Consider the following 17,338-nt stretch of genomic DNA (forward strand, 5'->3'; position numbering starts at 1 on the left):
ATCCTATTGTGGAGAAGGAAAGCGGAAATTGCCTTCACTTGGCCAGTTGGGTCATAACAATAGAGAAAATGCTTGGGTCATCTGCTAGAGGAAACCATCTTCTAACATTTGGGAAATGAACTATTTTGAGGCACTGAATGTGGGCAATATTGTGTTTGAAAGGACTTTGGAGAAATGTGATAAATGACTGCTTAAAGTAATTATGAATCTGAAGGAGGCAGAGTTGAAACTCTCAGTGGACAAGTGACAGTGTTTTCTGAGTTAGGCATGTAGAACATAACATCTTCAAGGGATGAGTGGCAGGTCCAAAAAGATGCTCATTTTCACCTACTGAACTTATCCTGTCAACCTTGGAGTATTAAGGTTACTGCTATTACCTGCTGAATTTATCTTATCAACTTTGGAATATTAAGATTACTGCTATTAAGAAAAATGAAGGCAATAGATGGTGACAGAGAGTACTATAGAAAATAATTTGGCCACAGAAAGTATCATTGAGGGAATGACATTTAAGGAGACACATGACTACAGTGATGGATTGAATCATTCAATTTTGGGGAGGAAAAGAAAGCTGGACCTAGAAAACAGTAAATGCAATATAGGAATATGCTTACAGCAAGGAGTTCAGGTGGATTTATAAAAGATTATACCTGTGCAACCAAACTTTATTAATGTGGCTTAAATCTATCCATTCAGCACTAGATCAACAGGGAACTAGCCAGGAGTTGCAGTGAATGCAGGGAACATGATGTACCTAGCCTTTGGCAGTGATCAGTGATATACAGAGAAGCTTGCATATAACCATTCAGAATTCAGGAAGCTTATCTGCATATGCTTCTGGATTAAATGTTATGGATGGTAACAAGACTTTCAAACCCAAGGATGCAAGTTTGGAATACTTATGGTTAGATGCTTTCTGGGAAAGAAATTGGTGACCATTACCAGTTGCGCCTGTAAGAATTGAATACACATTACCCTGTTCTTATACACAAGTATATGGTTCTGAATTAGGTTTCCATGAGAATGTGATAGCCTTCCAGGTGTGAATTGATATGAATTTATATATATAATATTAAAAAATATATATGCGTCTATAAAATCAGACTGCACAGTGCAGTAGCTTTAGCCAGAAATAGAAAAAAAAAAATAGTAAATCCATGAGTCACATAGAAGAGCACATTGCTGTTGTTATTTAATAACCACCTATGATAAGAACAAGCTATGATAAGAGGAGATGGAGGCTTTCTATGAGCACAGAGCTTAAGCCACTTAGGCACTCACAGAGTTTCCTAGAAATAGTGATATCAGAAGGATTAGTTGAATCACAAGCATACTCTTACTCTACTTTCATCCTGGTTAACTCCTACTAATCCCTCAATTCTAAATTTAGCTGACACTTTTGCAGATGTTGTTTTGTGTTATCGTCTAATAAAAATTATTTACCCTTTGTTATATTTCATTGGATCCTATTTTTCATAATATTTGTCAAAAATTGTAATTCTATATCTACATGCATGTCTTCTTTCTTTCTTTCTTTCTTTCTTTCTTTCTTCTCTCCACAGATAGAATATAAGTTCTGAAAATTGGACACCGATTCTATTTTGATCAATATAACCCTGAAAGAACATTGGTTGAACGAGCTGAGTAAGACATAACTTGGTAAGAGATCAAGGTGAGTATTGAAAAGAAAATTATCAGGAAGGTATGAAAAGCCTCAAAAGAGAGAGTTTATTGAATTCATGAAAGTAAAAGACATTCCATTTGGGTAAAGAGAAATAGGCAAACAGACTAGTGCTGGAAAATAGTTACAACGTTCAGCAGGCAACCACAAAGGGCATGAGAAAAAGTGTGCCTATGCATCAGAAAACCAATAAAGATTTTAAGGATCAAGGCAGAATGAACAGATCAAGTCACCTGAAGCATGGAGAATGGACTGAAAGAGATAAAACCCGGAGCCTGAGAAAACAATGGGGTAAGTGATGCAATAATCTATGAGGTAATCTATAGCAGTTGACTAATGCGCTACAGTGCAGAATGGATGGACAGAAGTACCCCCTTACCTGTGGTTTCCCTTTATGAAGTTTCAGTTACCTGTGGGCATCCATCACCCTGAAGCAGGTGATCCTCTTTGTGGTGAATGGTCAGAAGTTCATTAGTAGCCTAACGCAATGTCATAGTGCCTATTCACTCACCTCACTTCATCTCGTCACACAGGCATTTTACCATCTCACATCATCACAAGAAGCTGGGTGACTATGGGACAATTGGACATTTTGAGAGTGAGCAAGAGACAACATTCAAATAACTTTTTTTTTCAACTAACCTTCACTATAGTATATTGTTATAATTGTTCTACTTTACGATTAGTTACTGTTGTTAATCTTAATGTGCCTCACATAAATTAAACTTTATCATAGGTATGTATGTATGTATGTGAAAAAACATAATAAATGTAGGGTTCAGTACTATCTGTACTGTCTGCAAATTTAGGCACCCATCGAAGATCTTAGAATGTATCCTCCTTGGATAAAGTAAGACGACTGTAAATGCACTTGAAGTAGCCAAGAGCTATAATCAGCAACACTTGGAAAGAATTAAGCTAAAAAAAAAAAGGAAAAAGAAAGAAAACTGTAATTATATTTTTATAAATTGTGAATGGAAAAAGAACAAATTTTTCAAAAGGATAAAAAATATCAGAAAGAAAAATACTGGTAGGTTTTACTTCTACCTAATTTAAAACATTCAAGCCAAACTAAAAAGGCAAAAAAAAAATCAAAAATACAATAAAAACAGCAAGGAAGAGTGTTAATTCTTTTATAGTATAAAAATTCCATGTAAATTATACATATATCAGTAAAATCCAACTTATAAATAGCTAAGTGTGAGACAGAATTTCACCAAAGAGGATACACAAATATTTGATAAACATGAATAAATACTCAACATGTTATTATCAAAGATACATCTAAAATCACAAAATGTGTCTGTTATATTCTTTGGAATCGTCAGTCACTAACATGATAAAAATTTCACCATATCACAGAAATAGAAAGGATTTGTTACATGTAAGGTGCTGTAAGAAATACTGATGAGGCAAAAGCATCATAGACAATGATCTATTATAAATGTGATTCATTTTTAGAAACCACATGCTGGTTCCTAGTGATTTTCTCTTTGTACTCTAAATTCCTATAAACATTATACCGTTATAATATTGTCCCTATAAATAAGTATGATGTTCATTTGAATTCTTCTAAATCTTTTTTCTTTCACTTCTTTATTATGATGGTAAAGATGAAATATTTCAGAGACAGAAAATGTGTACAGCCTTCATTTTTTTCAAGTACTAATTTCTTATAAAGAATTTATAACAGGGGTGCCTGGGTGGTTAAGCCTCCAGCTTTGGCTCAGGTCATGATCTCATGGTTCATGGGTTTGAGCCCCACATAAGGCTTAAAGCCCTGTTTGGTATTCTCTCTCTCTCTCTCTCTCTCTCTCTCTCTCTCTCTCTCTCCCTCTCTCTCTGCCCCTTCCCCACTTGCACTCTCTCCCTCAAAATAAATAAATTAAAAAAAAATGAATTTATAACATGTATATTGGTACCTGTAATATTAGTCCTGTTTTTTCAGTTTCAGAAAACAGAATACTTATAAATGTCTTGACTGAAAAGATAAACAAAGCAAAATAGAAGTTATGGTGTAGTCTCTCATATTTAAAGTCAATATTTAAGATAATTCAATTGCTTCCTTGTGTGTATGAAGAGAATATTCTCTCCAGTGTAGATTAAGAAAATAAATGCATTTTCACTTAAGTTATATTCCTTTCCGCGTGCTACTTCTACCTGAGATTTAAAGTTTAGCCAACCAAAACCCAAGCCTCAATTATAACATAATTAGAATGTCAAATCAAACACATTTACTTGTTTGGATTCCCCTTAAAGACCTTGAGTGCAGCAGGTGATGGTAAACGTTTTGCAGATGTTTACCAAGAGCAAACACTAAAACAATGGTCATCCATAATTAATCAAAATTATTCTAAAGAGGGTATTTTATTTGCTCACAGTTAAGACAAAATATGCCCAATATCCTTTTTAAATGAAAAAAAAAAGATCATTTCTATGAGATTCTTGCAGAGTCTAATTCTTATACCTTTGTAACAATAGAATTATCAGAATGGAGTTTCCCAGTTATAAAATTGGGTGATTATTCAAACTTGTTTCACCAATTTCGGCTCCTCTTCTGTGAAGAGACAGATTGCATCATTTTCTTCATCCCAAAATATCCCAGCGATTATGAAGGCCTTCATTTTGTGTGACACTGTAACAAAGAAGATATAAGATCTCAAACACTGACCCTACATACATCCTTGGTGCTTCTTTGCACAACCCGTCAGAAACACTGGACAAAACTCCTGTGTGTGTGTGTGTGTGTGTGTGTGTGTGTGTGTGTGTATTTAAGATAGACAGATCCCACCTTCTCTGGGAGTTTATAAGAAACTGTGTTGATGATAAAATATTATAAGAAATGTCTCAGCAGGGAGAAAAGTATTATGCTTCAAAATGATCAAAACAGTGAGAAACCACGGAATGGAAAATATACTGCAGTACAACAGAACAGGCTAAACCTACAGATCAGGCACTCAGTGAGGTGTAGAAATCCTAAGAAAGCTAATATGAAGTCTCACTGCACCAGTGGCTATCATTCAGTACAACAAAAGCAATCTTCTGAATAATGGGAATAACATTAAGGAAAAGTCATAATTACATGGGTGGATACCTCTCACTACAAATTCTACCAGGCCATCCAGTTCTTCTGCGATGCATAGTAGATGCACTATGGAAGAATGTCTTCCTTACAAATAAATATACAACCAGGGTGCAGAAAAAGAAGACACAATGAATAGTATTGAAATATTCAGTTCCTCACTACCTTGTATCTGGCAAGTGACTAGGATGCTTGAGGTAGCAGTAAACAATTTAATGTTAGGAGGTGGCAATGGATGAATGTGTTTTGGTTGACTCATTTAATATGGTAATGAAAACTAGATTGCTATCGATAACATCTGTAAAGTAGTATAAAAGACCCCAAAGTGGCTAAAAACAATGACAAAAAGTAGATTTATTCTTGTTCCAAGATGATGAAGTTACTATTAAACAGCCTCTCTGTCTCACTTTATAGGATTAAAATTAATGCCCATCACTAATGTTATGACAATTATTCTTAGTTATTGACCAGACAATGTTGTCATCACATTAGCCAATCAAAATTACATAATTACAATGTGTTTTCTCAAGGAAGTCAGAAATTATCACAACAGTTTAATAATGTTGTATATGACCCACAAAATGTAGATTAACCTGAAGTTATATTTTTCCCACACTTACTATAGATCTAAATACAATAAGAAAGCAAGAGCAAGTTGTAGACTTTAAAATAAGCACACATTATTTTAGGTTAATTTTATTTTATAATAAATCAAAGCACGTATTAAATTGATGCTCATTAGCTACTTCCTTGATGTAAGAATATATTTGAGTTTTACTTTGTTCTTTTTTTTAATGTTGACATCTCTCTGCCTTCTTTTTTTTAAAAACAATTTTAATGTTTATTTATTTTTGAGAGAGAAAGAAATATATAGAGAGAAACAGAGCATGAAGGGGAAGGGCAGAGAGAGAGCGAGACAGAGAATCTGAAGCAGGCTCCAGGCTCCAAGCTGTCAGCACAGAGCCTGACACGGGGTTCCAACTCATGAGCCATGAGATCATGACCTGAGCCAAAGTTGGATGCTTAACTGACTGAGCCACCCAGGCACCCCTCGAATTTTACTTTAATTGGGAAAGTATATTTTCAGATCAACTTGTATATCATGCTATTGTTCTCTTCCCTGTTTTCATAAATTCCAGCTTATTCGGATGAGTAGTATAAAATCAAATTCCATCACGTTGTGGTGACTCCTTTTCTCTTCTACCTTCTGGCATTAGATTTTCATTTCAAAACTCTGATAAAGTTGCCTTCTGAAGGATTATCAAATTACTTACTTGATGTTTAATCAACTCTTTTGTGAGTTTACCTGTTTGACACCCACCACATCTTACCATGACCCAGTTTTTTTTCCTCTTTCCTGGTCTCTGTAATGCAGGTCTTATAGTATGTCTCTATACTCCCCACAAGCTTATGATTGATTCCTTCAGTTGAATGTTTTTCTCTCTCCACTAACGGAGAACATTTTAAGTCCAGCAATGTCCATTTTCACTCCTGAGTCCTCAAACTCTACCAAGTCACTTTCATCCTGTCACATGACTTCCATGCCAATGCTTTCGTAAGTGATTTGCAAACATGTGTGGTTTCCCTCCCAAACCCCATATGCCAGTTACACAGAATACACAGTTACCTAATCTCAATATGTCCCAATGAAAACTCAGCATTTTCCCCTGCAGACTTGAGTTCCATTTCTTAGTTAATAGTTTTACATGATTTTTTCATATTGCTTAAATTTGAATATTTTACATTCTCAGTAAGTCCTCTCCTTTTCACAACCCTAATTCCCAGTACTTTAAATTCTATGCTTGTTATCTCTGTTCTGGATTGTACAATAATTCCCTAACTGGACTTTGTAATTCCCAACAATTCATTCTGGTTTTATCAATATTTTCTTTCTAAAACCTAAATCTGAAAGTGCCACACCTCTACTAAAAATCTAAATGTAGTGCAAATTAAGGATAAAATTTTCCAGATTTCCATCACCTGATTTTGGTTTTTATTACAGCTTTATCTCAAGGGATTAAACCCAATGTTCCTTGATTTTTAGCATAGCTAAACTAAATATTGTTTTTTCTGGTGGCTCTTTCTTTCGGAACACTTTTTATTTCATATAAAATATAGGATATATTGTATATAAATATAATATAATATATATATACCTATATATATACCTATATATATATATATATGCCTATATATATATATATATATAGGTATATATATACCTATTGAAGTTTTTCCCATGGCTCAGCCTTTAAGGTTCAGCTCTTTAATATTGTCAGGGAAACCTCTACTGAGAGGATTAGTTAGATTAAAGCCTTCCATTCCTATCTTTCTATATCCCTTTTAAACATATATCTTATTTATAGCATTGGTAAAATAATAGAATATACAAATCTTATGACTTTAATGGGTCTAAGTTCTCACTAAATTGTTACCTATCATTTATTAACTATGGGTAGCAGATACTCAATAAATACTTTTAATTGTGTAAATGAATGTGTGGGTTCCAGTCTTAATGGCAGTAAAGAAACTAATAAGCAGTAGATATATAATTTTTAAACATCCTCTTATTTCTAATATACCGTAATACTCTACTATGTATTAACTAGTATTGCTGTGTATATTTCCACTGTATTTAACTGATCTACCCCTTTTGCTCAATAGTGTTTGTTTCTTCAATGATTGTTCACTGTCTATGAGGTCTAATGTTCAACTCCATCCCCAGCTTTGTTGTTATATGTATGAAAAGGTAAGGGTAGTAGTGATATTCACATGAATTTAATAAAATGTAACTGACTTGAACAACTAACATTCACATTACAACACCTAAGAATATTATGCAGAAAAAAAAGAACATTATGCAGTGGAAAATTGGAGAAAATATAATTTTATTTCCTGTATGTCAAGAAAAATAAAAAAGATTTCAAGTTGAAATGCTATATAGCCAAACTCTATGATTTAAACCATGTTTTATAATATTGCCTAGAAGTACAACTTTCTTCCAAAATGCATATATTACCTTGTTCACTGGATGAAATTTTAGGTACCTACCCAGAAAGAATAGAACTGTCATTACAGTGAATGGAATACCATTTGGCAACTCTACTTAGTGTTACCTTTTCTTATACTACTTTTTTACCGTGATGCATTGTTTCTTCTTCTGTAATTGTTCAGCATTTCAGCATGTAAGTCTGAATTGTGGGAAAATGTCAGAGTGTGAAAGTGTGACTGTCTCTGTACATTATTAGTCTGCATCTATTACACAGATGTCGATCATGCTGTCATCCCACAGGGGCACGCCAACTGAAAATTTCCCTCTGCTTCAGTTTTTATGTAAGAAAAAGTATGTTATGCAAAATGAAGAACTGGCAGTCAAGAGGTAAATGCTGCTAAATGTCAATTGACAATATCATGAGCTCTTGCACATGGGAGGGAAACTATACATTTTTCCTCTATGACAACATATTAACTGGAAGAACAGCTTTCTATACTCTGATTTCTAGGAAGCAAGATTTTTTTAGGAGAACAGAAATTGATTGCATGCAATTTTTTCTCACACTAGTGAGGGAGAGTTGTCTAAGTTTTAATAATATGACCCAAGATTATTGCTAAATCATCACATTGATACATTTTTGGGAGAAACATTCATACTTAGAAGAAAGTATGAAATTTTTCATGAAAAATATTCAACTATGATAATCACTGTGAGAGATTTTAAAAGACAAATATGATTTCTGCCCACAAAGAATTTGTAGCTTAGAAAGTTAAAAGGCAGGAATAAACATGCTTTTTAAATAATTATGAAAATTCCAAGCTGATATCCAGCCCTATTTTATTCTAGTTCTTTTGGATTCCAGTTTTGTTCAATTTAGAAATGCTTATCACATGCACAGTGCTATATAGGATCCTTTATGAAAGAATTATTCACCCATGACAAATTTTTCATAAAATCAAGTATGTAAACTGAAATCTCTTTCTGCATTTTTGGTTTAAGTCTATTGCTCTGGCTGTCTTTTATAGCACCAGTATCATACTCTCCTAAATTATTAAAATGTAGAATATATTTTATTAGTCTTAATTTTCTTTTACAATATTGTTTTATTTGGATTTCACATGAGTTTTTTTTTTATGTAAGACATTTCCATTAGTTAAAAAATGGGATTTTATTGAAGTTGCACAAAAAATGGGGCACTCATTTAAAGATAATTTTGTTCTGGTTACCAATTAAAGTATAACAGACCACCCCAAAACTTAGTGACTTAGAAAGACAAACATTTTATCATATTCTATGATTTTTTGGGTCAAGAATGTAGACAAGGCTTGGCTAGGCAATTCTGCTTGACACAGGTTTGACCAGAGTCACTTGGTAATATGGTAAAATCTTTGACTGCAAGTAACTTGTCTGTGAGTGTTTCACAAGAGGAGTAAATATTTCTAATAAATGTTAACTTGATCAATGAGCAATTTCTTGCAATGCGAGTCATGCAACACCAAATGTGACATGTGACATGTGACATGTGTAATGTGACACCAAATGCCACATGATCACAACTGAGCCAATGGTCCTCTCTCTGTCATGGCAGGATTGTAGATGATCTCCCATGCTCAGAAACTTGGTCTCAGGCTACAGTGTTTGGCAGAAATCCGTGATTTTTCAGAAAGTTGGAAGGTGCCCACTACAGGCACCTAGCATATATTTTGTCATTTCAAAGCACCTACGGACAGTCTTTTGCTTTTCCGTAGAAGAGTAAGCTTAGGAATGAAGCTTTGCTTCATTCTAGGTCAGGCTGCCTGCAGATATAGACCCTTTCCTTATTGCCATTTACATTAAATACAGTATATGACAAGAGTTTATTAATACTCTAGTATAGTCAACATCTGTGAGACCGTATGCAATGGCCCTATGCAGAAAAAGATTCCATTGAACCAGTAGATAGTAGTAATTCCATTAGTGATCGTGAAAGTCGTCCTACACAATAACCTTCCTCTCTCTTGTCTCCCAGCCACAAACGTTTTCAAAGGTAGTGCAGGTTAATTTGCTTATTTTTTTATATTTTGTATTTTCATTATTATTTTGTATTATATTACAGAATTGTAATCATTTTTATATGGATATTTTTGGGTTGTGGAACAAATCACCTGTGTTTCCATTATTTCTTATGGGGAAGTTTGTTTTGATATACAAGTGCTTTGGATTACAAGCATGTTTCTGGAATGAATTATGCTCACAAGCCAAGGTTTTACTGTATTTGACTCTGATTGGGCTGCTCTGAAGGTTCCAAGATGGTTTTATTTACATACCTAATGCTTAACAATACACAAATTTAATAATTTATATAACCACAATTCGAACATGGATGGCTGCGAAGTTCCTTCTCCAGTTAGTCTCTGGGCCTCTCCATATCATTTCTTTGTGAGGGTTTTCAAACCTCATGAAAGCCGTATCAGGAGGCCAAGAGACTGAGGCTGAAACTTCCAGCTTCTTAAAGATCTGGACTGGCAAGGAGTCACTTTTGGCACACTCTGCTGGTCAAAGCAGTCACAGGCCAGCCAAGATGCAAGAGGAATAAAACTAGATCCCACTGCCTAGAAGAAAAGTGGCAAAGAAGTTGTGACTATCTTTAATCCACCATAGCTGGCCCACTGCTCTAAATTATTTGCATTCTTCTGACATATCAAATACAATTATCCCCTCCTAAGACTTCCAAACTCCTATTCCGTTACAGACTCACATTGAAATAGTGAAAAAGGGAATTCTCCCTCACAAACATATGGTACCTAATACAGTATATAAGACAAGGCTGAAATTCAGCCAACACACATTTTTGGAGTAACAGTGGATCTCAGATTATTAAAGCACTTCCCAAAATTAGCTGAACTACTGTTGCTATTCCTGTTTGGCAGACCTATTCCCAGGATCTAGATATGTAGTCTTGATTTTCACTATGCACACTCCTAGTGCTGCTCCTGTGGTGTGGAGAAACTAGGTGTTCCTTGGCTCATATTAGGCTGCTAACTTGTAAATATGTAATGTGGTGTGGGTGTGTTTCTCCCTGCTTTTTCCTGTGGTGTGATCTGGTCCCACGCCAAGTCTTTTGACGGAATTTGGCCCTCCTTCTGCTGACACCTTGGCTATCACGTGAACAAAACAGCTCCATGCCCCTCTATACTGTGAAATAATGAGAATTCAGAGGACAGCATGTTCTCTGCTACTTTTTGACATGTAAACTATCCCCCCCCCCCAAATCTTTATACCTGTACGCTGGCAGCAGTGGGGTGTCAGTGAACCACCCTCCTTTATGCAATGATGCCATTCAATGAAAAAATAGATTAGCACTGTTCAATCATGTTTGCATCCATTTAAAATAATTTGCCTTATTTGGAAATGGAAAATATAGCATGTTGTATGAAAAACTAGAATTTATAGATTTAAGCAGAAATAATGCATATGCTCTACCAGTTGTATAAAGAGTCAGGCTTTGCAAAATTCACTGATTTTCATTAAAAATTTAAAGATCTAGTGATGCATGTTGTTTAACAAAAAAGACTACATTAAGTCTTTTACAAAATATCTTTTCAACTAAGCTTATTTTGCCAGAGTCTTCAGAAAATCACCGTGAAGACTAAACAACAGCACTTTTGACACTATGCATTTGTGATCCTATCAGCTTAACTACCACTTAATTTTTAATATCTCCACTTCAGTGTATAAATCTGGAGTTTTCTAGTCAAAAATTCAAAACCTATGTCCCTAGAAAATGTGTGACATTTTTTAGCCACATGAAATAGCTTCTGACAGAGCCATTTACCATCCATTAATTACAACCCACACCGCCCATGTCGTTATGTGAATTGAGCCGAAAGACCTGACCACCTGCTCATCTGTACAGAGCAGATCACAGCCATGTCATTTACTGAGCACTTTATTAAATTATTCTTCCATTATTACAAACATAGGATTTTAGAAATGAGCCATCTTTGGGAAAACCCAATTAGAAAAATTTTTAATGCTTGCATCCTACTGGGATTTAGATTTCTGGATAATCAATCATTTTAAATGTACATTTTTGATTAATTGTGAAAAAGGGGTCCTGTTCTATTACTCTGCCTAGCAAGTTATCGTCAAATATGCCTAACAAGTAATTGTCAAATATGGGAAAAATCATTGATTTTTAAATTCTTATTTTAAAACTATCCTATTAACTGATCTATCATTATTCCTGAGGGCATTTGAATCAATGTATTGCCCTTTCTAGATAGGACGTAGTTTTGTGAAATAAGGAATAGGCTTTTCTCCCACAAAAGCCCTATTATTTTATTTCTTATCTTATTACAGTGGATGAAAATTCAATATTCTTGCAAAAGCAGAAAAAATTCTTAAAATTAAATGGGAATGACAATCGATATCCTCATGACATATGAAAACATATTCTTCTGTTCATATTTTATTAACAACTTTTTCAATGTTATATATTTAATTTTTATCAAATTTTATTAACTATATAAATATATTTTTCCCTTTACCTATGGTGAAATGAATTGTGTTTATACATTGAAACATCAACTGATCACATTATCCTTTCTGAGAATTCACATAAAAAATCCTATTTGATTATATGCTGCTGGATTTGTTTTGCTAGTTTTGTTTTATACATATGTTTTATACATATGTTTTATATATAATATACACAGTATATATAATTAAGATGTTCCCTTTAATGTTCAAACATGAGATTTGTGTTTAGTAGTTTTTTTGTGCTATTTTTGTGAAGTTTTCATAGCAAATGTTTCTTACCTTGGTAAAGTGACTTAGAGATATTGTATTCTAGTCTATGCGCTGGAACACCTTACAATATATATATATATATATATATATATATATATATATATATATATTTTAAGAATTTTTAATGTTATTTGTTTATTTATTTATTGAGAGAGAGAGAGAGAGAGAGAGAGAGAGAGAGAGAGCAGGGAGGTGCACAGAGAGAGGGAGAGAGAGAATCCCAAGCAGGCTCCACACTGTCAGTGCAGACCCAGACAGCAAGCTCGAACTCACAAACCATGAGATCATGACTTGAGCCTAAAGCAAGAGTCTGACACTTAACTGACTGAGCCACTCAGCCCTGTGATATATATTTTTTTAAAAAGCCACTCTTGGCAAAAGTTAATGAATTTCTAATAATTATTAGAAAAAAATTATTTTATTATATCCAGAGCTATAGGTCTAATTTCATTCTCCACTTCTTCTGTAAGACCTACTGATCATTTATATTTACTAAAAATCTTTCATTTATTCTGATTTTTCAAATGCTTTCTGAAAGTATATGTGCTAAATAGTTCAATTATAATTCTATAAAATTTTTATTTTAAATTTGTACATTTGTTTTATTTCTTTTCCTCAAATTAACTAGGAATGTATGTTTTAATAATGATAAAATAAATTGTTTTTAATTCTGCTACCTAATTTACTAATCTTTAATTTTACCCCTATTATTTTCTCTTTCCTATTTTTGTTTGACGTTTATTTTATACCATAATCTCACCTCTGTGAATGCTTAATTTAGACCCCTCTCTTCATTAGTTGAATCTTTGAGTACAGATGGTCTCCAACTTACGGTGACTCAAACTCAAGATTTTTTTTATTTTTATAATAGTGCAAAAGCAAAGCAGTTTGGTGGAAACCATCCTTTAAATTTTGAATTTTAATCTTTTCCTAGGCTGGCGATATGTGATATGATATTCTCTCATGATGCTGGACAGTGGCATTCAGCCAAAGCTACCAGTCAGCCACACAATCATGAGGGGAAACAGCTAATACACTTACAGGTATTCTGTATTCATGCAATCATTCTGTTCTTCACTTTTGTACAGTATTCAAAAAATCGCATAAGATATTCAGCACTTTATTATAAAAATAGGCCTTGTGTGAGATGACTTTGCCCTACTGTAGACTAATAGAAGTGTTTTGAGCACATTTAAGGTAGGCTAGGCTAAGCCATGATGATTGGTAGGTGTATTAAATGCATTTGCAACTTACAGTATTTACTGGGATGTAGCCCCATCATAAATTGAGGAAGATCTATGTTTTGTTATATAGGTAAGTACACTTGTTGGATCCATTTACCTTTTTAAATCTTTTTACTACCTTACTAGTACCACAATCCCTACAAGAAAAGTAAGTTGCCCAGTATTTATTTGTTCAGTTATACATTTTCACTTCTTTAGATTTGTCTATTTTTCTCTAACAATATATGGGAAAATATTTTAGTTCAATATATTTCTACCTAATGATTGATTCTCAGTTAACTTCCTTTAACACAGAGTAAGTCTTGATTTATAGAAGCATTTTAATGCAGAAAATTCTCATTTTTTCACAGAATCTTTAAATGTTGTTTCTACTCAGCTTTCTCTTTCTCTTCTCTTCTCCAGGAAAATTTATAATCTCTCATATTTTTCCTACCCAATCATGTAGATTCAGTTATTTGCATCATTCACGATGACTTTTACTCTGATACAATATTTTGTCTCTGTCATTAGTGATCTGTTTTCTTTTGCTTTTCTTCTCAGGGGGACAATTACTAATTCAACTTATTGTTTTACTAATTTTTCCGTTACATCTTTTGTCTTCTCCTTTTCCTTGCCCAAACACATTTTCTTGAATTTCATTAGTAACCAAAAGCAGACTTCTAACAGACGTGTCTCTTCTTTGTGATCTTTCTCCCCGCAAAGCATCTCCTTATTTTTGGATGCTAGTATAATTTATATTTTATGTTATTTAGTTTTTATACTGGTATTGGAGAGAATAAATATATGTCTATTCATCCTTGAGTGAAGCTTAAAGAACAATTTTGAAAACCAGCAGCAGCATAATGTTTTAGTCTGCTCAGGCTTTCATGACAAAAAAAAACATAGAGTAGATGGTTTGAACAACAGAAAATTTATTTCTCAAAGTTCTGGAAGCTAGAAGTCTGAGATAAGGGAGCCAGCATTGTTTGGGTTCTGGTGAGGATTCTCTGCTTGGTTTGCAAATGATTGCCTTCTCTCTGTGTCCTCACAAGGCAGGAAGAACAAGCTCTGTTTTTTTCCTCTTATTATAAGGATATTAATCCCATTATGGGTGTTCCATCCTCTTTACCTCATCAAAATATAATCATATATATATATATATATATATATATATATATATATAATATTCACCACATGTATTTTGGGGATACACCAACATTCAGTCTACAACATTCTACCCCTAGTCCCCCAAAATCCATGTCCTTCTCACAGATAAAATCTATTCATTTATCCCAACAGCACCAAAAGTCTTAACTCATTCTAGCATCAACTGTAACATTTAAAGTCCAAAGTCGAAACACAAGTGTGATGCCAGCAAAGTGGTGGCATAGGAATATCTACTACTTATCTTCCCATCCCTTAGAAACATAAATTTGAACCACTATATGCACATAAATACACCTTCACAAGAGCAAAAATTACAGGTGAGAGATTACAGCACCTGGGTAAAGCACAGAAATAAGAAAGAATGCATTCAGGAAGGTAGAAAAGATAAATGCACACCATCTCCATTATCTTTCCCTCATACTGGAGCAGCCCAGGGTGGAAAGGGTCACCTTCCACGTGGGAGGAGAATAAAGTGAACTTGACTTCACTACAGATCTGAGAGCCAGTTCACCCCAGCACCAGGCCACCTCAGAGTTGGCCCACCTTGGTACCAGGCCAACCCCTGTGGGCCTAGGTGACTCCCTACAGGATTCTTCCAGCCTATGTCCAACTCACCTTGACAGTCTGCAGACTCCTGTGGTTCCAGGTGGATCCTGTGGCACTGGGCTTCCCACAGACTCCAGGGAACCCAGTCTTCTATCTTACCTGTACTTGCAGACTCAGATGACCACAGGCAGCTCCTAGGACACCAGGCTGCCAGCAGGCTCACATGAACACAACCAGACCACACCTATCTACCAACCTGCCCTTCTCTCCCCAGTGCCTGCCAGCTCCAGAAGCCCCAGATGGCACCCTCAGCACCAGGTTCCCCTGGTGGGCTCCTACAGACCCAGGTTTGAAAATTTTGCATACCTCAAAGAATAACATAAAATTGAGATTTAACTGAGTCATGGTATGGAAGCCACATAGCAAGTGCTGAATACATGTTACTAATTATTATTATCTCAGCATGTCAGGAAGGAAGTAGTGTTCTGAAGGGCAGCGTTAATATTAGTAGAATTACTCTGAAGTGAGTTGTCATCAAAATGGAATTGAATAGTTTGCTTGTTGGTGACCCAATTCTAGTAATTAACACTAAGTGGCATTTCGAAAAAGATCAGTGGTAGATTTATATGATACAGCCATAAGGAAGATTTGAAACTCCTAGTGCTTTGTAGTATAAAAACTCAATAGCTCATTAAAGTACATTAGCAAATCCACATGTTGGTAAGGAGACTATCTGTGATCTGAGTGTTTATTACTCTATCAATGTTTACAACTCTATTTAGTGCATCTCTCTAGGCTATCATTTTATCTTTAAATCTCCCATACTGGGTACCATGTTGGCAAATAGTATACACTCAATAACTAGATGTAGAAAAAATATATATATTTTAATAAAACAATGACCTGCTTATGATAAAATTCAGTTTATTGAGAACAGAACAATACTTATACTGAGAAATTTGTGTTTTTAAAATTATTTCATTCACATTAATTAAAATAGAGATAAATTTCTCAAACTGCCTTTACAGTCATTGTTTTCTTAGCTCAACCCTTTTTTTAAGTGTTCTTATGAATTTTATGAAGAATAGTGAGATGAGAACAAAATCATGAAAAGAGGACCTTCTAATTTAAATGTCACCAAAGTTTTTCACCAATTTTTTTAATCATTATTATTATTACCTTAAAATTATCCATTAGGGCACCTGGCTGGCTCAGTTGGTTAAGCATCCAACTTCAGCTCAGGTCATGATCTCATGGTTCATGAGTTCAAGCCCCACATAAGGCTCTGTGCTGACAGCTCAGAGCCTGGAGCCTGCTTCAGATTCTGTGTCTCCCTCTCTCTCTGCCCCTCCCCCACTCGCTCTCTCTCTCTCTCTCTCTCTCTCTCTCTTTCTCTCTCTCTCTCAGAAATAAATAAACATTAAAATTATGTATCAAAGGAAATGTGGAAATGTGTTTAATCATGAGAATTAGGGGGCAGGATAAATCTTGCATTCCAGCATGATAAAGTAATATGTTTATTAATCAATAAAATACCTTAATTGTGAAAAATTAGCTTCAAGAATATTCATATGCTTGTGAAAATGGGAAATTAAATATTAAAAGTTAATGAATATAACCATTAAAAGAACACACAAGAAACCACATATTATAATATAACCTCTCTTTTGTTTTTACTTTTTAAGCTCTTGTGTTGTTTTTTTTGAATTGTAAAGTAACCACATTAAGAAGACAGAGATATTGGTGCACATTCTATTATATTAAATAGCTAGAACATATAAGAATATCCATATATATATTGACATTCAAGTATATATCAGTTAAATTAAATACTTTATCATGAAAACATTCAT

The 17,338-nt window shown here is 34.3% G+C and overlaps 1 long non-coding RNA gene across 1 annotated transcript; it reads left to right on the top strand.

Annotated features, from left to right (window-relative positions):
• Window positions 1-2,042: 2,042 nt before the first annotated feature.
• LOC123384350 lies at window positions 2,043-15,833 on the top strand. Its single transcript, XR_006595318.1, has 5 exons — window positions 2,043-2,118; window positions 2,215-2,279; window positions 7,428-8,142; window positions 13,484-13,592; window positions 15,760-15,833. It is a non-coding gene; the product is annotated as an uncharacterized LOC123384350 (long non-coding RNA).
• Window positions 15,834-17,338: the final 1,505 nt, after the last annotated feature.

The sequence above is a fragment of the Felis catus genome, chromosome A1 (genome assembly GCF_018350175.1).
Source record: "Felis catus isolate Fca126 chromosome A1, F.catus_Fca126_mat1.0, whole genome shotgun sequence".
Classification (NCBI taxonomy): domain Eukaryota; kingdom Metazoa; phylum Chordata; class Mammalia; order Carnivora; family Felidae; genus Felis; species Felis catus.